Source organism: Helianthus annuus, chromosome 13 (assembly GCF_002127325.2).
Source record: "Helianthus annuus cultivar XRQ/B chromosome 13, HanXRQr2.0-SUNRISE, whole genome shotgun sequence".
NCBI lineage: Eukaryota > Viridiplantae > Streptophyta > Magnoliopsida > Asterales > Asteraceae > Helianthus > Helianthus annuus.
In genome coordinates, this window is record NC_035445.2 from 107,498,079 (window position 1) to 107,522,577 (window position 24,499).

At 35.3% G+C, this 24,499-nt stretch overlaps 2 long non-coding RNA genes and 1 other non-coding gene across 31 annotated transcripts; 2 read left to right on the top strand and 1 right to left on the bottom strand.

Moving 5' to 3' along the window:
* Positions 1–3,270: 3,270 nt before the first annotated feature.
* LOC110898933 lies at positions 3,271–10,016 on the top strand. Of its 29 annotated transcripts, none has more exons than XR_002569799.2 (16): positions 3,293–3,647; positions 3,728–3,812; positions 3,881–3,964; positions 4,225–4,396; positions 4,573–4,770; positions 5,230–5,324; positions 5,432–5,518; positions 5,744–5,812; positions 5,877–6,022; positions 6,989–7,065; positions 7,164–7,710; positions 7,833–7,885; positions 8,096–8,150; positions 8,294–8,411; positions 9,157–9,357; positions 9,716–10,016. It is a non-coding gene; the product is annotated as an uncharacterized LOC110898933 (long non-coding RNA). The 29 variants fall into 29 exon arrangements; XR_004877575.1 differs by having other exon boundaries at positions 3,294–3,647; positions 5,744–5,764; XR_002569801.2 differs by lacking the exon at positions 4,225–4,396 and having other exon boundaries at positions 3,271–3,647.
* A 1,207-nt stretch (positions 10,017–11,223) lies between these two features.
* Positions 11,224–12,569, top strand: LOC118485701. Its single transcript, XR_004877586.1, has 3 exons — positions 11,224–11,512; positions 11,744–11,988; positions 12,082–12,569. It is a non-coding gene; the product is annotated as an uncharacterized LOC118485701 (long non-coding RNA).
* Positions 12,570–17,558: 4,989 nt separating this feature from the next.
* TRNAM-CAU lies at positions 17,559–17,630 on the bottom strand. Its single transcript has one exon. It is a non-coding gene; the product is annotated as a tRNA-Met (tRNA).
* Between the last annotated feature and the right edge of the window lie 6,869 nt (positions 17,631–24,499).

The window sequence follows — 24,499 nt, forward strand, 5'->3', positions numbered from 1 at the left end:
GTTATCGTATAAAAATTTTTTGGTATATATGTTTTCGACCCCCGGTTTTATAGAAATTTTTAGGTTCGGTGACTTCCGCCCCCTGGTTGGAAATTTCAAGCTTTGCCACTGCCCGTCGGATAATTGGGTATGGACCAGGTTTTATTTGTTTCTCGGGTTTGGGATGGGTTTAGTATTTGATAATATACTTGTTTACCCAACCCGATTACCATATAAAGTGTTCTTGTTTACGTGATTGTATACCTGATATAATTTCTTTAACTTTTTCTAAATATGTATTTGGCATATATGATTCTTGTCATCTATGCATTTGAGTATGTTTTTATATGCATTTGGTATTTTATTTATGTACATTGTAGTTATTTGACGTATTTTTAGAGTGATAAAGCAAAATGTAATTGATTAGTAGTTACGTGATAGATACCCAATGAATTTTTGGTCGGATATACCCAACGAGTAATTTTTTAAAATTAATGGGTTTACCCAATACCCGTATCTACGAAGGGCGATTGCAGTTGTTAATTGTTTGATTCTAAAATTTCTAGGTTTTTTTTTACGTTTAAATAAGGATTTGAACTTGTATCACTTCTACTTTTGCAACGATTTAACACTTCTTTATTCACTTGTTTGTTATTCATAGGGTTCATATGAATTAGGGGACTCCTCATGCGTTGCGGCGAGCACTTCTTCTATATATGTTCGGTTTGTTATACTACAAGTATGATACTCGACACTTGGTATAGTAACTGAAAGAGATGTTCCTAAGAATATCATGTGTTTTACATCGATCGAAAACCATAAAAACGAATGTCGATGACGGTTCAAATAATGTCGGTTCGGATTAGATGGCAAATAGCCTATATATAGTTTACAAATTCCAAGTAAAAGATTAGACTACGTTTATCATCTAAATTAGGTTCAAAAATTTTGTGTAAATAATAATAATAACAACAATAACAATAATAAAATCGATCAATGCTACCAAATAGTTTGTAAAAGTTGCTTGTCGGATATAATTGATAAGATGGAGGAGAACTCGAATTGAAGAATTTGAACAGTTGTTTTCTTAATTTTTAAGGGATTATACGTGTGACATCAATTTTTTTTAGTAAAGGCATTTTCATTCCAATCATCAGGGCAAATTACATAAGGATTGCAGATAGACGAGCAACAAACTGCGCCGCCATCCCTTTCTGAATAGAAAACCCTAATCTACTAAAAACAAAGTCTCGCCCCTGAGGGGTCGAAAAGTTGTTGTGGACCACACGCTGAACTCTAGACAAGAACCGAACTGCCTCTGGCGCCAAGGAGCCGAACGTGTCAAACGCTAGGGGGACAAAGGCATGCTGATTATCCTCACAAGCTTTCGCGTGCTTTTCCACCTTCTTCGACTCTGCTTTCAGTACCGCTTGCCCTGCCACAAACCCATTTTCCCGGAACCCGGCTAGGGGGATACACCTGTGAGATCGACACAAGCATGTTTCCCGCCCTCCCAACCAAAAACTAGCACGTCAGTCGGGCGTAGGATGGATCTCCCCTCCGACGGGTCAGTAAGAAAATTAACCGGCGCATCTTTCTTTGCCGAGATCCCTGCTCGTCTGAGAATATCCATTAATGCGTCTCGAACAAAGTCATGGCGATACTTAAACCCTGACAACTCTCTACAATGTAACGCATGTTTCCCGTATTTATCCAGGCATGCTTTACGGCAGACTGGGCAAGTTTCATCATTCGGGAACATGGGGATCATCAAACGTAACACATAATATCCTTATTTATTAGAGAGTGTAGAGGTTTAATATGTAAAACCTAACCTAAAGGCTTAATAATATCCAAAACATAACCAATATTTGATAATTATATTTTGTTTAAACCGAATACCCGACTATATCAGACATGTAATTAGTTATATGGTTAGCAAATGTAATTCATGAAGCCATACATGACTTTTATATTTAATTGGTGAAGGACATGAACCCTAATTTTGTCGCAATTAAACTCTTGTAATACAAACGCGACCCGACTTTTATATCTAAATGAGTAAAACGGGTTGAAAAATTATGACTAGGTTGTAATCAAGCTGTAAATGGATTAACCGGTCATAAACCATTTGGTGGGTCGTAAACAAGTTGCAATTAATGAGTTGAAGTGTATCATAAAGTGTTGACGAGTAACTTTATAAATTAAGGGTGTTAATAATGGTACACACTTTCCCTCTTTCTCTTCATATACATAGATATATAGAGAGAGAGAGAGATAGAGCATAAAAGGGTGTATGAATAACATAAAGTGTTGACGAGTAGCTTTATAAATTAAGGGTGTTTTATTGGTAAACACTTTCCCTCTTTCTCTTCATATACATAGATACATATAGAGAGAGATAGAGTGGAAAAGGGTGTATGAATAAATTTTGGTTTCTCTTTACAGTAGAAACTCGATAAATTAATACTCGATTATTTAATAAACTCTCTAAGATAATATTTTTTGTAGGTCCCGACTCGGGGATATGGTGCTAAATTAATAATTCGCTAAAATTATAAGATAATACATTTTTGATAATTTCTTTAGACCCCATATAAAATATAAATTAATAATTCCTTATATATAGCATATTACATGAATGATTTATGAAGGTTTCTTGAAAAATGACTCAATTGTCTTTTGTTTTTTGTTGAAATCAATTTCCCCTTGAATCTCGTTTTTTGTTGCAAGGGAATGATCCGGTTGAAGTCTAAAAAACAAACCTGTTTAAGATCAAAACATGTAAATAATTACATCACTAAAGTACAAAATATAAAATAAAATAATAAAAAAACAAACATGTTTCATCCATATTAAAGATGTCTTTCATTTCAAGATGGGAAGCCATGTTGTGTGTATGATTTGTTTGTGTTAACCTATTTTGATCTTGTATTTATATAGAAAATATTTTTAATGTCCATAAAGTGATACATTGAACACAAGAAGCATAATAAGGTGGAAGATTGAAGGTTTCTTTCAAATTGGGCCGTTCATTTGATATACATGTATTGTATACAATAATTAAGTGGAAGCTTGAAAGGTGTTTGTAAACTAAGTATTCTACTATAAATTAATAAAATATTAATTAATATATAAATTAATAATTATTAATTTATCGATTAATTAATAACTCTTTTAATTAATAAATTTTGGTGGTCCCAAGTGTATTATTTTATAGAGTTTCTACTGTATATACATATCTATCTATTATACTAAAGCAAAATAACTTTGCCACGTCACTGCTGATGTGGCAATGCTATTGAGGCTGATAATTCTTATTTGAGCGGCAATTTAGAATTCTCTCAATTCTCCTCCTTTGTTCTTCAATTCATATACGCGCCTTTCAATTCCCTTTAATCGATTATGAAACGCTCATGGTTTTATATGGAAAGTTGAATAAATAATCAATTACTTGAAGATCTTTTACGAAAAAAACACGGACACAAATTAGCGTTTCACAAATCTCCTCATTTTTATCCGCCTCCGTCTCTCTCTCTCTCTCTTGCGGCGATTCAGAAACACGAAGGCTATCTTCACCAGATTTGTTTGAGATTTTGCTTTCTTCGGCTGCAATTGATGGTGGTTGTCTGGTTAAGTTGGCATTCCGACCACTCGACAACCGTAAGGTAAGATTTGCTGTTGATTGTGGTTATTTCCTTTGAAGATTTGACTGTTGTTATTTCCTATGAACATGTGTTCACCACAGATCGACGGAGAAGAGGTGCAACTGACACTTTTAGATCTACGGCCCCCAAACCCTAATGCGTTCAAACATTCCGGTCTGGTATAAGGTAAGATTTGTTGTTGATTGTGGTTATTTCCTTTGAAAATTTGATGATTTAACATGTGTTCACCACAGATCAACGGAGAAGAGGTGCAACTGAGCTTTTAGATCTGCGGCTCACAAACCCTAATACGGTCAAACTTTTAGATCTGGTATAAGGTAATTAATCGATTGTTTAGTTGATTTTTGTGTCAACCCATGTTTTAAATTTTGAATTTAATTGTTTTTTATTGAAGAGTTTTGGTTCGATTCATAGTAAGAAAAGGGGATTTATGGTGGATCAGGTGTTGGAGGGTAACCAACCGGTTTTGATGTTCGATCTAGCCACTATGGATTTCATATCTTGTAGAGTAATTCGATAGAATGATTTAAAATAGTTCAAATTTGTTCCTTGTCTAAGATCTAGGGTTTTATTGTAGCTTTTGAAGTTAACAGATTTAATTCTTACGATTCTATGGGAACAATTGATGATTTTGTTGCAAAACATAACTTAACGAAGATGAATCATGTGGTTTGTTCGAAGCCTAGGCAAGTCAACCTCTTCAGTTCCACCTTGAACGGGCCTGTTATGAATTAAAGATGACAAATGTGGTATATGTTCTTTAATTCAGGGTTTTATCTCCGTAAAGAAGTTTGTTTTTTACTCTAAAATGAATTATTATATGTATCTTGCTTCTATCAGCCAACTGGACTTGTATGAATATAATTCAGGCCCAGACTGAGCATGAATTTATTTTTAACCTTATCTTTATGTTTATATTTCTCAGGTTTGTTTAATTGATGTGGGTGGACATTACGGTAAGCTTATAGGTATGCTTACTAAGAAAGATGCTGCTACAATTGGTGTCATCCTGGGAATCGAATGTATTCACAATAAGTTTTCCAGAAGACTTCATTAAGGGCCTGATTCTATCTGTTCATTCTTTGCTTCCACTTGAGCCTCTTTTAGACGGGTGTGAAAAGAGGTTTGTTTAACCTTTTCCTTAATACGTTTCAAATCCTTATAATATAACTTGCTTGTCTTCAGCAATTAAATGTCATTGGCTTTCGATTTGAATGTGTGTGTCATACCAATAATGATAACACCTTAAAGGATTAAATTATGCCCCCTTATCTTCATAGGTAAATTTTGAGTTTATTCAGTTGTTATGCTTACTGTCGTGATTGAAGATTTTAATCTAAATAGGTGACAAATCATTTGATATGATTCAGAAATGTTTTTGTAAGGTTGATTGTTCATTGACCTGTATTGTTAACTGACTGGTTTGATATTGGCGATGCATATCTGATGTTGTTATTATGTATTGACCCCAAGCCGATCCCAGTCAGTTTTGGTAGTAATGCCTTGCGCCTTACGCTTTTTAAAACCAAGTGTTTGACTATCAATTATCAAAAAACTAATAATATTTCATCTTAAATGCCAGGATTGTAGTTTATCAGCAACTTCTTCTGTTGTATCTTCTCTACCTGAGTCTATCAGAAGCTAAATGGGAATGGGGATAGTTGAAACAAAAAGTAGGTAAGCAAACCAGATTATGTTTGTAAATTAAATAAGTATAGTTATAAAATATAAGTTTATTTGAACAAAAACAACCATTAACATGCTCAAACTTCACATAAATGCAGGGTATATCCCAAACGGGTCAAAAATATGAAACTATGAGGCAGAGCGGCTGGGATCATAGTACGCTCCAGTACACAGAACGAAAACAGGTACATGGTTTGTTCATTTTTAATATTCGGTACGAGGGGGTCACCAAATGGTCCAAAAGTGTATTGTTAATGCATAAATTCCCCCAAATTATTTTCAGCAAAACAAATGAATAATTTGGGCTTTGCTATTCTCCTGTTCTTTATGATAGAGTTTATTTAGTTTGAATTATCATAAGAAAGTTACTTGCAAAAATACAGTTTCATGTTAATTATTTTTCTTGGTAGAGTCCCAAAGACTACCCTAAGGTATTTGATGCCATTCATTGTGCACGTTGCAGAGTCGCCACGTTGAAGGTTATATTTTCAAATAGTTTGTTTTGGTGAATTAAAATTAAAAAAATGATTTAATTATGAACAGAAAATCGTTTAAAGATGTAATACGTATGTTTTCAAGTGGAAAACTTTTGTTGGAGCTTAACTGTCTTTTAAGACCTGGTGGTTATTTTGTTTGGTCTGCTACCCCCGTTTACAAAAAGTTGGCTGAAGATATGGAGATGTGGGAAGGTAAAGGTTTATGTTATTTTGTTTGATGAGGTGTTTGACTCAGTTACCTATAAATGAGTTGATTTGAGTTGTGTTTTATCTCAAACGGGTTAGATGAAAATTTTAGCTAAATTGGCAACTGTGGTTAAAACGGGTCAAGTGAAATCTCTAGCTTAAAGGGAAACTGGGGTTTCAACAGGTTAAATATTGCCAAAAAAAAGTCTATTATAATGCATGCGACCAGTGGAATCATTTATTGTTATTATATCATTTTCGTAATTTTACCAACATATTAATTATCTATATACTATTATAAAAAGGAGAAGTGATGTACAATATTGTAATTTTACCATGTTTACAAGTTATAAAGCACCATGTACAAAGATGTGTAAGCCATTTTAGAGGGGTTTCACCCAAAATTTTAAGACACCATAGGGGTAATAAGGGGATTTCAGCCTACATATTGAATGCTTCCGTTTCTAATGATTCATGTTCTGGTTCCTCATCGGCCATTATGAAAGAAAACCATAAGACAGAAATCCTACCTTCATCGGCCGTGAAACCATCCATCATCTATCCGGCCACTTTTTCTGATTCCGATGGCTCTGCATATCGCCAAACGCCTCCTCCGCACCCACGCCACAACCCCTGCCGTCGCGCTTTTCTCAGCCGTTGATCGGAGCTTTTCCTCCACCTCTTCCGATCTGATTCGCGCCACTCTCTTTCCCTGCGACGACATCGGTCCAAAGATTTTTTTGGTCTCCGCCTCTTCTACTTTCTCTGGCGTGTGCCTGGTTTAAGGGGTTTGTTCCTCTCTATTTGTTGAGGATTTTTGATTGATTCTGTCTATTGTAGCAAGGATGCTGGTTACTTATTTTCATCTTTTTAGATTTCAACAAGTTTGTTCCTCATCAACACCTTGAATTGCATATATCGGTTCATCGTTTTATATGTTTAAAATTGAAACAAGTTCCTTTTAAATCGCAGGTTCTAGGTCTTGAAACTGAAATCAGAATGTTGAAATCGCTAGATCTTCAGTCACTGGCTAGGCTTCGATGGGTGAGGTTGTGATGTATGTTTCTTGCTAATTAACGTTACATATAGTTGGTTTGGTATTTGTTTGGTTTGATTTGAATTGATAGATATGTGCTTGTTTTCTCAGTCACTCGGATTAAGATGCAGATTGGAGCATGGCACCTGACCAGAGTGTCGTTTAGTGTTGCTAGGACTGGTGAAAACGCGATACCATCACCAGCAGATTTACGTACATCTGCCAATTTCTTGGCTTCACAATATTCATTTTGTTTTAACAATTGACTAACACCAGCCAGGCTCTCCGAAGTCGGAAAGCTTACATCCGAACGTGTCTGCGGCTGTAAATGGTGTCGCTCTTGTTGGAACCCTATCTGACCAATTGTTCTTCGGGTGGCTCGGTGATAAACTGGGTAAGCAGAAGGTTTACGGCATCCGACCAATCATCTTTTACTTTCATTCTTGATGATCCTACTGGCAACATCTTTTACTCTTTCCTGTCACACCGTTGCATTTGATAAGACTAGGACATTGAGGACAGGGGAGTTTATGTGCAAAGCGATTGAGCCCATACACGGACATGAAGCTACCGCTTCTTGTTGCGTTACGACGTGTGAGAAAGAAGCTCTTGCTGTTGCTTCTGCTATGGAAAAAGGCACCACCCACCCGATCGGAAGGTATTGCTGTTGTTTATATTTTCATATATCATATGTCAATACTTCTTTTACTTTTCCAGCTTAAGTTGTATAACCTGTGATATTATGATGTACACGGTCAATGTCTACTTGATCTTTATCAGGGTAATATGTGATCTTTAGTCTTCTAATGGTATACACCCTTCCTTTACCAGAGGTATACACCCTTATCCACCCTATTTTTTATAATTATTTGTGAATTTGAATATATTCTAGGCTTTTCTGGGACTTATTTATCTTATTTTTTAAGTATGGGTGCAAATGCGCCGAGCTACTCAAACTCGGCTCGAAAACAAACTTGAAACGAGCCGAGCTTAAACGAGCTCGAGTGCAAACCTAAAAACAAGCTCGTTATGTGTTCACACAGGACCAACAAGTTATGGAGCTCTATTTGTGTTGCGATTTCTTTATAGAAAATATGAGTAAGTTCTCGGATTTGACATCTAGAAGATTTCTCCAAGTAGTTATTGATGCTTCTTTGATTTAATTTTAATATACTGAATCATTTTATTGTGATATTTTTTAGCTTTCATCAACTTCTTTATCTAAAGTGTGCTGTTTATAGTTTCAAGTCAGATGAGGAGAGCCAAATTGCGTACTTAACTTGAGCGAGCCAATGAGTGAGTTGCCATAATTCTCAAAATTATGCTACAGATGCAGTGAGAGAAGCCTTTTTTATGCAAGTAAGCCCTTTTAGTTTTATAACAGTTGTTCGTTTGTTGGGGCCTCACAAAACACACACTGAAAACTTACTTAATAAGCAAGATGTAAACCTATCAATGTACAGTACGGAAAAAAGGTTGTTTAAGCTCAACTCATCCTGTTCTGGCCTGTTTAAATCGCCCTTACCAGAATCTCCGGTTACAGTTTGACCCATTCGTTATTTTTTAGGGTACCAAAATGGACTGGGTCAGGTTGGGTTGGGTTGACCCGCAAACACTTTTGTGTTTTTTATTGACTTTTTGACCATTTTAAACAGTAATACAAATATACAATAGCAAACTAATATGTCATAAAATAAATTGATTTAAGAGGTTGGGAAATTTCTTATTTAACCTACATCAAACCATTTACATGTACATATACTTTTTAAATTCTCAGCTCACAAAAAGGCCATCTGGAATTGCTTAAAGACAACTTATAACAAAAGATGTGAAATTTGTTTCTGATTAGTGTGCAAAGTTTGCTTTCATTTGTGCACTCACAAACAAACTTGCTTTAAAAAAATCCCAGCATATTATTCATGCCATAATTAGGATTTAAGAACCCTCCACATACAATATGAGAATTTTTATAACTGGTCCCTCAAATTGGGGGGTTCAACCCGACCCAAGCTTGCTTTAAAAAAATCCAGCATGTTATTCATGCCATCTCTCTATATTATGTATTAGTATGCTAGATGGGTGACTAAATGCTATTTGTCAACAGGATTCGTTCGAAGATGACAAGTCAAAGATTCTTATGATATTATGTGCAAGCCCGGATCCAAAGGAAATGCATAAGACAATATCGACATTGGAATACGGTGCAAAAGCCAAATGCATCGTGCGTGGGCCTCATACGCCAATTAAGGGAGACGATTCGTCTTCGTCAGATGTGATGTTGGGTTCGAGCTCCACGACTACTTAGGTGAGTGAGTTCAGATTTTACGGTAACATTACTGGTTTACGGTAACATAACGGTTTCATAAAATGGATAATGTCAGACTTAAGTAAAAAACTGTCGACGGTAACATTACTGGTCCAGTTGAGCGTTCTTGAGATGCTTACATTAGGGCGAACCATGTCGGCCACTTAGTGAGTTCGACCAGATTTTAAGAACAATTCATTCTTTTGAAAAAGGTAGTATTACCATTTTTCTCCGTTCCTTTCTAACAGAAGTACATTACCGTTGCATATTGTGGTATATACATATGTTGCCTTATGGATGCCTCCAAGTTAATTTTGTATATATATAGTGGTTAATTACTATTTTTGTTTGTTGTTAGTTCAGCTGATTGGCCAAGGCTTAATGTCCTTTTTGATAAAAGTTTTCATCATTTGCTTTAGACGAAGGAAGAGAGGGTTCAAAATTTGTATCTTACCAAGTTTTATCTGAGTTTCATGGTAGAGATAGAATGGACGTATATCATTGAAGTATATTATTTGAGAACGAGATTGGATCGAAGTATATGGATATGTACAAATTTATGCTCCCTAATATCATTTATGACAATAACGTTGTAAATAAACCTACTTTCGATGTTTTGATGAAAATTTGTTACGGTTTAATAAATCTAACTCTTTATATTGAGCTTGTAGATTTTCTTTGCATGCTTGTGACCTTATACGTTCTTCGTCTATTTTTAATTGAATGAAATAAAATGTTTGAAATCCGGAATGGGTTGTGGTTCGTAATAGACGTCATAAATGAATCTGATATCAGTCGGGACACCCGCCGCAACGCGCGGGCATTCCCATTATCTATAATAATTATAAAATATGGACAAAAAAGGTGTTGGCGGGTCATTTTGACCCATACTAGAAAAAGACTGGTGTTTACCCCAAACTGGTAAGGTTTTTAAACTTTCTTGAACTGCTTTTTGTGAGAAATGATCAGAGCAATGAAAAAAAGGAAAACAAACCATATTTCGTGCATGTTGTAATGGGTCCGGTCGGTTGGGTTGACCCATAAACACGTTTTCTCTCTTTTAATTATTTCTTTAACAAAATGTTAAATATCATTCAAAAACAAGTCTGGTATAATATTAAAAAGCATGTTCCCCTTTTAGCTAATTGTTTTACTTGACCCATTTTTTTTTAAAACACAACTCAGATCGACTCATTCATAAATAGGAAAAAATTACCACTTCTGATTTTCATTTTACGAGAGTTTTCATGTTAAAATTACATATTCCCCTAACCCCTTTCATCATTTCCCCTAACCCCTTTCATCATTACAAAGAAAAAAATTATTTAAAAAAAAATAATCGATGTCATTGTTGTCCGACTGAATCTTTCTTTCCTTTCACCTAATATATTGCATTTTACAAATTTTGAAGAAATTCTAATTGTTTGTTATGTTCATAGATCACTTTAATTAAATAAAGTTGAGTAGTCTTTCTAATTCATGGTCATATAACTTGTGTAGCACATGGTCACTAATGCGCCCTGTGTGATTTTTATATGTAATGGTTATAATTTTTATGATTATTAGCATCAATATATTAATATGCGGGTCTGGGTGGTGACGGCTGGGTGGCTAATCGAGCGCCTTACATTTGTTTGCGATTATATTAGCGACTTTATAGATAAGATTGAAGCAAATAAAAGGCGTCGTATGATTGAAATATGTCCAACTTCCCGATAACCAAGTCATTAAGTTCTAGATTTGTAGAAGTAGTCTCCATCGTTTTTATTCCTAAAAACTGAATTTAGAGGAAAATGTATTATTATTATTATTATTATTATTATTATTATTATTATTATTATTATTTGTTTAATTTTATCTGTTAGCTAACATATGGTGTAGTTTGAGGTCAATGGTCAACAGCTAAACAAAGTAAAATAATGAATTCTACATGGGAAATGAGCTCATGTATAAATTAGAACTTGGTATGTGGATGGCTAATGGTCATAGCATGCCCGTTTAAACACAGGTTCACATGCTAGAAAGGAAGTGGAACCCGCTAAAATCCACCAAGAAAAAAAAAGCTAAACCCGGGACTCAACCACGGCTTTAAGACTGTCAGCAGATCTTGGACCAGATGACTGCGTTGAGAGAACTGTTTCCTAATGGTGACAAGGTTAGATTGTTTAAAACACAATAAAAAAAAACTTTTTGAATCACTTTTTTTTAAATTAATCATATAATCTTTAAATATTGTGTCATGATGGATTGATCTATGAACACGGAGTATCCAGACATTTATTTGCCCCACTTCATCATGCTTTTTGGTTTTTGAAATTTTGTGAGGATTTTTACGAGGCAGGGTCACCAATGTCCCGATTTAACTAATGATGCTTTAATATTTCAGACAATAATAATATGCACGGATGCTTCTGATTTCCCTCTGTGAAGTGTGAACGAAGGCTCTTGATTTCATGCAAGATCCTATTGTTTCAGGCAATGCAAGCCTTTGTTGGGGGTGAAAGAACATCGGGTGGATAGTTTCTACCAAAATTTGTTGGATGTAGGTGATGTTGTACCGGATCTCACAAAATCAGTGGAAAAGGTAGAAAGGGCTCATGTTCCATAACATGTATAAAGCATATTGAAAAGGTGGTAAAATGTTCACATTCTTCACTTTAGAATTTAGATTTCTTTAGGATGGCTTATCTTAATTGTTGTTTTATTAATGATTTTATAACTCAGGGCTATAGCATGCAATTTCGGAAATGAATGCATCATTAAAGAAATATTTTCAACCACATGCAACTAATAAGGCTTTCTATTTTTTACAATATGTCATGCCGTCAGCCCAAAAATCATGAAATGCAATTTAAGAGTGAAAGGCAAGTCTGGTGACGTTATGCCGACTATTATTGTTTCAATTATTATTGTAATCATTATTTTTTATATGTTTTTCTGCATATGTGATCCCAAGTTGGATTAAAACTGCACTTTAGATGGTCAAAGACTCAAGAAATTCCATATTCTTGGTGACTTATTAACGGTTCGGTCAAAAAATGCCAATAGAGGTTGACAGCGCGTCGTGTTATTTATGAACATAACACAAATGATTCTCATGTCGTTTGATACATTGCGTACCCGCGGGTAGAGAGATGGTTTCCTTACTTGAACGTTTATTTCTTTCAAATGATTATTTCAACAATTTTAAGTTATATATTTGTGTGTTAAGCCACCCGCGAAACTCGCAGGGTCTTAGACTAGTAGATATCTATATATATTCTAAAGTTTAGTTATATGTTCTATTTTAAAACCAAAATTTATGGTTGTTTTAAATGCACCAACCTATAAAAATCCTATTAATTGCATTTAATTTACTTAATAATCTATATCTATCTATATCTATATATACTTAAAAATATAAGTTTAGTTATATGTTCTATTTTAAAACCAAAATTTATGGTTGTTTTAAATGCACCAACCTAGAAAAATCCTATTAATTGCATTTTATTTACTTAATAATCTATATCTATCTATATCTATATTCTATATATACTTAAAAATTTAGTTAATACATTTGTGTCTTTCAAGTAAGTTATAATGCTTATGGTACAACATTTAATTAGGTAGGTAGTAAAAAGGGCAAAATTGTATTTCTGCATTAATATTAAAATGAATAAAATTTATAAAGAAATTCATTAATTTAGGCATTTGAGTAACTGAATTTGAGGGTAAAATTGACAAACCCTCCTCCTGCATTAATTTTCGAAAGCCTTTTATCTTCGTCTTCAATCAAGTCAAAACGTATCACAGATTTAATTTCATCTGATTCATCTACTCTAATAGCCCTAAATTGATTCAATGTCCCTGTGATGCAGGTAAATGAATTGCCATCTTCATATTCCTCTAATTCAAGCTTTCGAACCCTAGCCACTGCTTCAATGACGCCAGGTACTTTTACTCTTCATTTGTTCGGTTATCCTATAGTTAAAGTTTTGAATTCACTAACCAGTATTTCAGTTTTGTTAATATGATTTTGAGACCATCTCACGGAAGGTGAGTAAACCCAAATAAAAATTTCGATCAGTGATTATCTTCGTTTCATTTTGATTTCTTTAGATACGAACTAATAACTTTTTCAACACAACTACCTCAATCATGATGCAGATTTTGATAGGGCTTGGAATCGATATCAAATTGTGATGGCAAGTGCACTAGATGCTGTTGGAGAATGGGGGTGACGGGAGATACACGAAGATAACACTCAAGCAACTATACCCAGCCTAGGGCAATTGAAGCCTATCAGGTTCCACATTTGTTGCTCTGTTCTACCATTCATCCCTGTAATTTTTTGATGTAATTTAGGTTCTTTTATTGTGATTTCATACAGGTTTGATTTTACTTTAGAATCTTTTCATCATCATCATCATCATCATCATCTGTATGTTTGTTTTGTTTCATTAGATCGTAAAAAAAATACTTAAATCGTTCTTCCGGTCGGCTCCGCTCCACAATCGAGGAAACCTGAACCTTTGTTTGTTCAAGATAGATGTTCAAGTTCTGGTTCTTGCTGTTCTGATTAAAACAGGGAAGTGATATGCAAACCATGATCAGTATCAATTTCTTTTCACATAAATAGGTTGGGTAATGGGTCAAACGGGTAATTTATGGTGTGGATTGAGACGGGAATGGTTGACCCGAAACACTTTCTTATCCCAACATTTTAATCTTTTATGTAGATGATTAGCGTAAAATACAATTACAAAAAGTATTTAACTTCTATAATCATCTAATTTTTAAATTAAATAATTGAAGGTGCACGTTGGGAAACTTTTGACCCGTTTCCTATTTAATCTACCTCTTTTTTTAGTTGCAAGCGTTCATTTTGAGTATCCCGAGGCGTAAAATAATGGACGAGACACAAGAAACCTTGAGAACATCCGCCTTCCCGAGTACCCACGTGAAGGTAGAACCGTAATAGTAAAACCCGTAATTGCTGGGATTTTTTTTTTACTTTTTTTATGAAGAATTTTGTTTGTATGTTCATTCTGCATGAAAAATGGTCAAAGAACCTTTATATTGCATCCATGTGTTATGGTCGAACCGTATGCTGACTCATGCTGGTAACAGAGGCTACATTTTACTGAAAACCCCCACTAATAACTATGTTTTTGTATTCATATGTAACGGGTCAAATCAAATCAAATAATTTAAGATAAAAGCGAATTGGTTATTAAAAGTTAGCTGAAGTATAATTTAAAAGTGTTTACAGTCCTACATTGTTTATTTGTAAAAGGTAGCTTATTAATGTATTCATATTTGTTACGATGGGTACAAATCTTTGTCGGTCAACCTGACCCGGCCCGTTCCAACCAATTCTAAAACAACACAATTGTGCTTTCCAATGACTGTTAAAGATTTCACGGGCTGTCAGAATTTGATGGGAAGAAGTGGAGCTGTCACCAGAGGCTTTCTGACCACAATGCCCGTCGCCGAAAGCCACAAAAAGAAAAAGAAACTATCCACTTTAACTCAAGAAGTCAATCTTCATCATTTTATGGTATTCAAATTATTCAGGAGCCAATTTCTTATCATAACTTATTCTCAGTTCTTTTATAACTTATTATGCTTTTGTATTTGCAGATGGGCAACATCAAATACGTTTTGTGCCTAACAATGTTCCTGATCTGGTTCAAACCGAACCTGTTTTGAACTCTATTTGGGAAACCACACGCAATTCCCAGCACACAGCCGGTGTTTTTCATCAAGGTTTGTTTTCCTAATTACTCTACAGACAGTAGTTTTGATAAATTATCGTATAGTTAGTTAAAACCTTAAAACCGAGGGGTTTCAAGGCCACAAGGAATGGTTGGTATGAATTTTTTCCATTTTTAGTATTTTTTTATTCGGGATTGGCTAAACGTACCCTGTAGACGACGTGACGAAAAAGGCCACAAGCTTTTACTTCGCCTTAGGCCACCAAAATGGTTGAGCCGGCCCTGACCACCGCGGTGGCGGCCGCAGGCTTCACTATTCCCTTCAAGAACTCCCCCAGCCACTCCCAATCCATAGTTAAGTTCGGTTCAGTTATACCCGCACATAAATAAAAGGTTCTGTCTCACATGTCATTCTCACATATATAATGAGAGAAATGATAAGTTATAAGGAGCCGTGTATATCAATAAGTAAATAAATGCCAATCATTAAAGTATATTAGATAACTAAAAAAAGCCGATGGCGTCTTGGTTAGTGGTATCACGTGTTTTTATTCTTATTAAAGTGGTACGAGTTCAAGTCTAACAAAAAAGGCAATAGTGCCCGTCTTATTGAGTCATTTTGATTTTAAATTTCAATGTTCATATGATTTCAATGGTTTGGTTTCATATAGTTACTGCTATTGAAATTTCCAATAATTAATGTTCATGGAGTGATTATTCTCAGTGATCCATATGAGACTTTGGTCCCTACATATTTATACAACGTAATTTCTTTTTGTTTCTCTCACCAGCTTATTGGTTTTCTTATGCTTTATATGGGATTGGAATTCATGGGCTTTACATGAATGTTTTTTTTAAATCAATTATAAAAGTTGGTGTTTGCAGCTGTGTATTTTTCTGATAGATCTGAAGTCCAATGTCTGCATCGCTGGAAAAAGGTTCTTAATTTATTAAAGGTCCATAGACTCATGAGGTTTTCACCACATCCCCTCCTACTCTTTGACACGTTTGATCAAAACATCTTTTATGGTCTCTTTTTTATTATTATTATTATTATTATTATTATTATTATTATTATTATTATTATTATTATCATTATTATTATTTTTCGCTGTAGGAGGATGAAAAAGTCCTTGAGCTGGTGAAAACATATGGATGGGCCCTCAAAATGGTCTCTCATAACACAGTCTCTTCTCAGTCGTATTGGTAAGCAGTGTCGTGAAAGGTACACGATTTGTGTATAAATCTAAAATCTTGCGAGATGTGGATTAACTATTAAAGGGATTAATAGTTTGTCTAGCAAACTTCTTCAATTGGAAAAAACAAACATTCTACATTAGTAATGCAATATGAGCGATCTAAATGTGTGATTATTTAGGAGTTGGAGAGCTTAAAGAAGGTGTTATGATAGAGCGAGTTAAACGGTTCTCCTACTCTATTAGTTATTTTATATATGTATTAACAAATAAAAATAAAGGAACTTTCTATCAAAAGGTTCACCAACGGTTTGTTGGATGTTTGATTTGTATATAGATATACTCACTATTATTGTTTATAGATGTACTCACGGTTTGTTGGATGTTTGGTTTGTTTACAACGGCTTTGATGTTTTAGCGACACATGTTAGGATCAAGGCCAATGCACGAAGATGGCCTTCACATGTCCGGACATGTAAAACAAGCCTTTCTTGCAAGAACTTAAAACATATACAAAAGCTGTTGTTCGAGCCTTCTTTTTGTATGTGTGGATCTCTATTCAGACATTTGAATAACATGCACATGTGTTTTGGGATAGAAAAGAGTACAACTTTTGTAGTAGCTTTGATTATCCATATAAAAGAACTGGAAAATGGAACAATTATAGCATCAACTATATTAGTTTCTACATTTGAAAGGGGAAGTTTAACACGAAAAGTCGTAACTATTTTTCAAATTTAGGTTAGTGAAGAGTGTAGAATAAAACGATTGATGAACTAACACTAACAGAGAACGAGCAGAATGGTGTAAATTGACGACTCCGACGTAATGCTCTGGTACAAAGAAACATCATCTACAAAGAAACTTTTAACAACCTGAACCCAGCGGGTCCCCCGGAGTAAACGGTTCATAGGTTAAATTATATTCTTCCCCTGTACAGAAACTTTTAGGACAAGCTGGCGATAGATGTTTCAAGTCGGATCGTTATACTTACGCATGGAATACTCTGTTTACTAATATAATTAAATAACGCGCTGCTCGGGTTAGTAGTCATCTCGCAGGTTAGTTTGTCAAGCACTGTCAAACATCTTATCACGAACAAACAATAACTATTATGCATGTCGTGCATCGCACGGGCATTCTCCCTAGTATATATAGAGAGATAGAACGGAAAAGGGTGTATGAATAAATTTTAGGGGTAAGTAAATAAGATCAACCTAAATTAAAACCTCCCTTAATTAAATAAATCCATACGATTTACATTTTGGCGAATGCCACATAAAAAACGGTAGCAGAAAGCCTTTCTCCATATCAGAGCCAGGTTTCGATCCTGGGACCTGTGGGTTATGGGCCCACCACGCTTCCGCTGCGCCACTCTGATTTGATGTTATATATCTACATATGATGACACTTAACGCATAATTCGATCCAATACGGTCATATTAGACCAAGTGTGGTTAAAGGTTTGTACCAAACAGTTGCATTAGTGTACCAAGTCAATTACTAGAAATTTATGGCTTCAGTCATTGTTCATCGATGATGACACGACGATGTTAAGTGCGTAGAAAATGTTTGAGCGTGGGGTGGAGTCACGAACAATGTAAACATCTCGAGACAAAATTTCATAACAAATTTACAAAATTCGTCATCTAAGTGTAATGAAAAAAATGGAACTTGGAATGTACATGTTTCTAAAGGTTGTTTCCTACACCTGGTATTTTTCAATCTCTCTCGGAACCACCATCGCGATTATCTTCTATTGGTCGGTTTTCGTTATCCTCACAAGCTAAGTACTTAAGAGACTTGATCACGTTGCTTATCACGGGCCGTTTGGTGGCATCTTCTTGAAGACACATTGCCGCTAACGATAAAGCTTGATAAAGCCCCTTTGTCGGGTATCTCCCTTCGAGCAACGGGTCCGCCATTAAATGATACTTTCTTCGGTCTTTTAACAACGGCTCCACCCACGCAATTAAATTTTGTTCATCACTTGGTCTTGAACCCTCTATGACTCGCCTACCCGTGATAATTTCCAAGAACACCACTCCAAAGCTATATACGTCGGATTTTCTAGTCAGCCGTCCGGTCAACGCGTATTCAGGCGCACAATACCCATAAGTCCCCATCACCTTAGTTGTAATATGAGTTTGGTCACCGGTTGGCGCCAACTTGGCTAACCCAAAATCAGAAAGCCTCGGGTTCCAGTCCTCGTCTAGTAGAATGTTGGAAGCTTTTAAGTCGCGATAGATCACAGGCGGATCTGCCTTATCGTGCAAATATTCGAGCCCTCGGGCCGCTCCCATCGCAATCTTCATTCTTCTGTCCCATTCTAGAGGCTTTTGCTCTTCAGCTCCCCAATCTTAACCAACAAACAATATCCAAACATTAGTTATAACTCATAACGCGTCGAAGTGGGACCCGCAAAGTGAAAACCATGCAAATATCACTAAATACATACTAAATAGATGATCATCCAGAGAACCATTGGGCATGTACTTGTAAACCAGAATCCGTTGGTCGCCATCGCAGCAATATCCGACCAAGTTAACGACGTTTGCGTGATTAAGAAGACTCAACAACAAAGCCTCCACCAGAAACTCTTGGTTGCCTTGGTAACCATTTCTATCTAGCTTTTTCACAGCAACGTCCTGTAAACAACCCGAAAAACAACATTAAAAGACCAATTAAAACACGTGTTTTTTTGTCTAAGATATGATCATGAGGACGAGTTTGGAGCGTACGATGTTTTTGCTGGCAATGTGGCCTTTGTAGACCCTCCCAAACCCGCCTTCGCCAATCAACGAGTTGTAGTTGAAGTTGTTGGTGGCTTTGGACAAGTCTTCATATGTGAAAAATTGTGAACAAATGTTATCTTTTCCGTACTTGGCTATCTCTTTCGTTATATACCGTCTTCTAAAGCTATCTACACGTTGCATAACAGATTCGTGTCAGTTATACAATTATTTTTCATAACCAAATTATAACGAACGAACGAAAAGGTTAAATAGTTACCATTTCCAAGAGAAAACCCAGGGAACGATTCTTCCTTTGTTTCTATAAAATCACAAGTGCCTTTCTTCTTTTTGGCTCGTCTTTGGGTTACACAACACCAAAAACAACCCATCATTTTCTTTAAAAATCAGGCGGCGACGACTACGCCACCCTTGAGTCATTGGCACGATTCGTGTTTTCCTTGTTCCATCTAGAAACTCACGATGGTGTTGCGTTTTTGTCTGTGATTTAAGTTTAGATGGGAATCACAAGACGTAGCAACACCAACGTGTGTTCTTAGATTTGCTAACCAACGGAATTTCTTTTAGCTCCCAAGAAGAACCAATTTTGCTCGGGTTCAAGTGAGCCAATAGAAATTCCGAATGTTTTTTTGTTTTACTTTGATTGAGAGCCGTTAGGACATATTTTGATATGGTCAAATATATTGCCTCCTTAAATTTAGTTGGCCTAACATCTAATGCATCATAGGCCATCCATATTTTGTTTATGTTTGCACCTTAGGATATCTAACGTATTAAGAAATAATTAAACATTTAACTTTATGACTTCTAGCTTTGTAGTCGCCAAAAAACTAGTATACTATATATATTTATCAAGTAAATTGCCAAAATCGTCCCTAAGATTTGGGCATGTTTGTTATTTTCATCCAAAACAATTTTTTTACAATATAGTCTTTCATTTTTTAGATTTTTTGTCATTTTCATCCAAACATCCAATTTGCTTTATTTTTTTCTATCAAATATTTGGATGAAAATGACAAAAAAATCCCAAATCTCATGAACGATTTTGGCAAAAAAAAGTCAGAAGTTTGGATGAAAATGACAAAAAATCGCAAAAGTGAAGAACTATATGGTACTAAAAAAGTTGTTTTAGATGAAAATGACAAACATACCCAAACATCAGGGACGATTTTAGCAATTTACTCGTATTTATCTATCTATCTATCTGTCGTACTATCTATATTATATGATACATCGCAACCGTACAATTCTTACAAATTTCACCACCAATTTAACTGCATATTATTCGCTTGTAACAAAACTACAAGCTTTTCATACAACCACATGAATTTATATTCTTTAAGTAGAAAGTGAATGGATAATATTAATAAAAATAACAACAATGTTAAAAAAAGCAAGACAATGACAATGCATAGCTAGTACATTACAATTAATGTCAATACAAATCAATACACAAAAGATGCTTATGATATATTAATTTTATTATCTTAATGTTTTACCACAACTAGTATTATTACCCCACTTCCCTTAATCTTTTACCACAACTAGTATTACCTCACTTTGACACGGACTTAAGTAAGATACTAGTAGAATGCTCGCGCGTTGCAGCGGAACTAAAAACCATATCAAATTGTATGATAGGGTAGAGCAGAGATTGAATGTCGCATTCATCCCATTTAATGGCCGTGTGGATTGCTCTTTGATTGCAAAGACTGAAACCGACGATGGTAGGCAAGAAGCCGTGACTTGGTGTGAATTCATGAGATGAGGTTTGATGATTTGGCGAAACAACCCCTTCGGTATGTTTGTAAAATGGTTTTATAAAACTTGGTTTAATATAAAAGGTTACAAAGATTATATATAAATGCCTACATATTAGTCTCTTTTTTTACTCTTCAAAACCATAGTACACCCTTTGTCGATCTTTTTTTACGGCGAATTTCTTGCTTCTTGTGAGACTTGAATCCAAGACTTCACACTTAAGTGTGTTGAAAGGCTTTGCCTTGCACTGGACCAGCAACCCAAGTGATAACCTTTGTCGACATTAAAAGGATTTAATAATATTCCAAAATTTTTATTAAATAGTACTAAAATAAAAAAGTAAAAACATGAGATTGTCTTCACACACTCTCTTGACATTGAAAGAATATTAAAAACCAAAAACATCAAAACTTTTATTAAAACCAAAATTAAAACTCTTATACAAAAACTACTATTAAAAAAGCAAAATTAATACCATATAAATGATAAACTTCTTATAAACATTCATCACCTAATTAATTGTGATTGAATTTTTATTTAATTAAAACAATGCATAAATCTATACTATATTATAATGCATGAGGGAGGGACATTTTAAGATACCCAAAAAATAAGAACTTTTCACCTCTTAATTTATAGATACACCCCTAAAATGAGGGTAATTTAGTCTTTTAAACACTAATTACATTTTAATCCTCTCATGTTATTATATTTTAATCCCTCAATTTTAACAAACTAGAGTTTTCCTCCCTACACTACAAACGTAAAGCTCATTATACTACCGTTCAAAGCACATTGCTTTTGAAAACATTTTAACTACCCTACCTACAAACAAGCACAGTAGATGCTTCAGAAGAAATTCAAATTTTGAATTCCCCATACACACATATACGAGTTAGAGAGAAAATCAGAAACAGATGGAGAGGGAGTGAAGAAATGTAGAGGAGTGAGAGAATGGGAGAGAAAGGAGCCGACCAAGGGTGACATCGATGACGGCTGAGATTTGGGACGAAGGCTCAAAGGATGGTGATGGCGTTGCGAGAGTCACCCAATTTCTAGGGTCCAACCTTCTTGCTGCCGGTTTCTAGGGTTTTGGTGATGAACTCTAAACGGCGACATGATAAGGTATTGGAAGCCAAAGGGGCGGGAAAAGGTGAATCAAAATTCACGATTAATTTTTTGTGCTCAGATAGGCAATTTGGAATGTTGTTCATGATTAATCTTAATCTAGGTTCGTGGATTTAGTATCGTGATGTTCAGAAGTTTGGTCTTATGTGAGTTCCTGTTTAATTTTGTTAAGCATTTGTGATTTAGTTCTATTTATTAATGTGTTTTTTTATTTGGATTATGATTAATAATTTTTCCCTATGGTTTACTCATGGTTTTGATTTCGAATTTTGTAATGATTTTTATGGGAGTAAATTTCAAAGTTCGTCCTTTATGTATGTCTAATATATCAAATTATGTCCTTTATCTTTAATAAGCTCAGAAAACATACTTAATGTTTGAAAAACCATTCAGGTTATGTCCTTTACCCTAAACCTTGTTTGTTTTCCCAGTTAAGTCAGGTCATGTGAGAAGCACATGAGGGCATTAATGTCATTTACCTACCACCTACCAATTAATTTGCCCTGTTATAAAAACCCTAAACCCCACCATCTTCTTCTCCATCTTTCAATCTGCACATACCTAACCCTAATCCCCAATTCGTCCCCCCTGCAAGTCACCCTCAAATACACGCAATCGTGCAAGAGAAAACAACAATGGTGCTATGTGAATGCGGGAAAGAAGCTGTAATTGTGACATCTTGGACTAATCGCAATCCTGGCCGTCGTTTCTATGCATGTCCTGATCAGGTATGCGATAATTAGGGTTTTGTAATTAATTTATACCTGAAATTGAAACTTGTTCTGTCTGTGTTAATTAGGGCTCGGATTGTCGATTCATTGGTTGGGTTGATACAAGGTGTCAAAGGTGTGTTGACATCATACCTGGACTACTTAGGGGAAAGAACCATGCTGAAGAACAGAAGAACAAGCTTGAGGTCAGAGTCAAAGAAAGTGAAGAAGAGGTTATGAAACTGAAGAAGTGGTTGATTATCAGTTGGATATGTTTCATTTGTTATATAGTGTATTTCTAGTGTAATTTTGGTCTGTAACTGCTGGTATCTAATGTAATTTTGACATCATGTAATGAAAATTGTGGTATATTGTTGTTAGAAGTTGTGCAATAAGCTTTGTAAATTTCTGACATGTCCGAAACACCTGACAGTGTGCAACAAGCTTTGTAAATCTCTGACATGTCCGAAACACATGACAATGTGCAATAAGCTTTGTAAATAAACCACATTGTGCATAACCAACTAGGATATCATACCAAACACTTCATAATCCATTACACTTCATAAGTTAAAGACTGACCCAAAAACCTGTTCAAAAGACAGCCATTCCATGTTCAACTTAATACATAAGTACATAACCACTAAAAGTTTTAAAAAGACATAAACTAACCCTTAAACATGTTCAAGACCAAAAGACACAACATTACTAAACATACCTTCTGTCTATCAGATACAAATGTGAAGTTTGAGTTTCTGTGCAGATCCAGATCTTCTCCTAACAGTTCTAGAAACCAAGTCCAGGAGTTGATGTTTTCAGCCTCTACAATTGCATAGCATACAGGGTATATTCCATTGTTAGGGTCTATACCCACAGCACTGAGTATTTGACCTGGGAATGGTCCCTTCATGAATGCACCATCCAGACCCAACAGATCCCTCCCAATGGCCTTAAAACCCTGTTTTAAGGCACCCAAACATACATATATCCTTTTAAACTTTCTAGTTGTTTCCCTATGATCAGAAGGTGGTTCAACCTCTAACCTAACAGTAGAACCTGGATTCTTATCTTTCAGCTCAAGAATGTAGTCTCTTAGCAAAGCATACTGTGAGATGTAGTCTCCTTCAACATGTTTCTTTGCTTTTGTCTTTGCCCTGTATGCCTTCTGCTTAGAAACACCAATTGAATATCTTCTCTGGAACTGTTCTTGCACAGCAGTAACTGGAATATTAGGATTTTCTTCAATTTGTTCTATCATCTGTTCAGACAAGAAGGTGTCTGTGCAAGCCCTAATTTTTCTAGATTGACAGCATTTGTGTTCACTTATGTATGTTTTGACCATCCAAGATTCAGTACCACTAACTTTAGATATTAACAAAACCCAAGGACATAAATATTCCTCAGGTTTTGTCTTCTTCCCCCTTCCACCAACATTTACCACTTCAGCCCCTTCCTTGTCTTTGTTGTTCACATCAGCCCCCTCCTTGTTTTTTTTTTTGTTTACTTTAGAACCCCTGATCTTACCTTTTCCTTTACGTTGCACATTTGCCACCTTTTGTTTCCCTTTTCCTTTACCTTGCACATCTGCCACCTTTTGTTTCCCTTTACCTTGCACATCTGCCACCTTTTGTTTCCCTCTTCTGCTTCTTTGAGTATCAATATGGACACCATTATCATCAACCTCAAAATCTGGTAGCATTCCATGACAAACTGCCCTTACCCTTGAATTATCATCCTTCACAATCTTAACACACCTCTTATTTTCAACAGCATACTTGTTAATCAGCCTCTTGCCTTCTTGTTTGGTACTAAATACCTGGCCTAAGTAAAAATTTGCCAAGTTTTCATGTTCCTTTCTAATGCTTCTTAGGTGGTGTTTCCTAATGCTAGTCTCAACA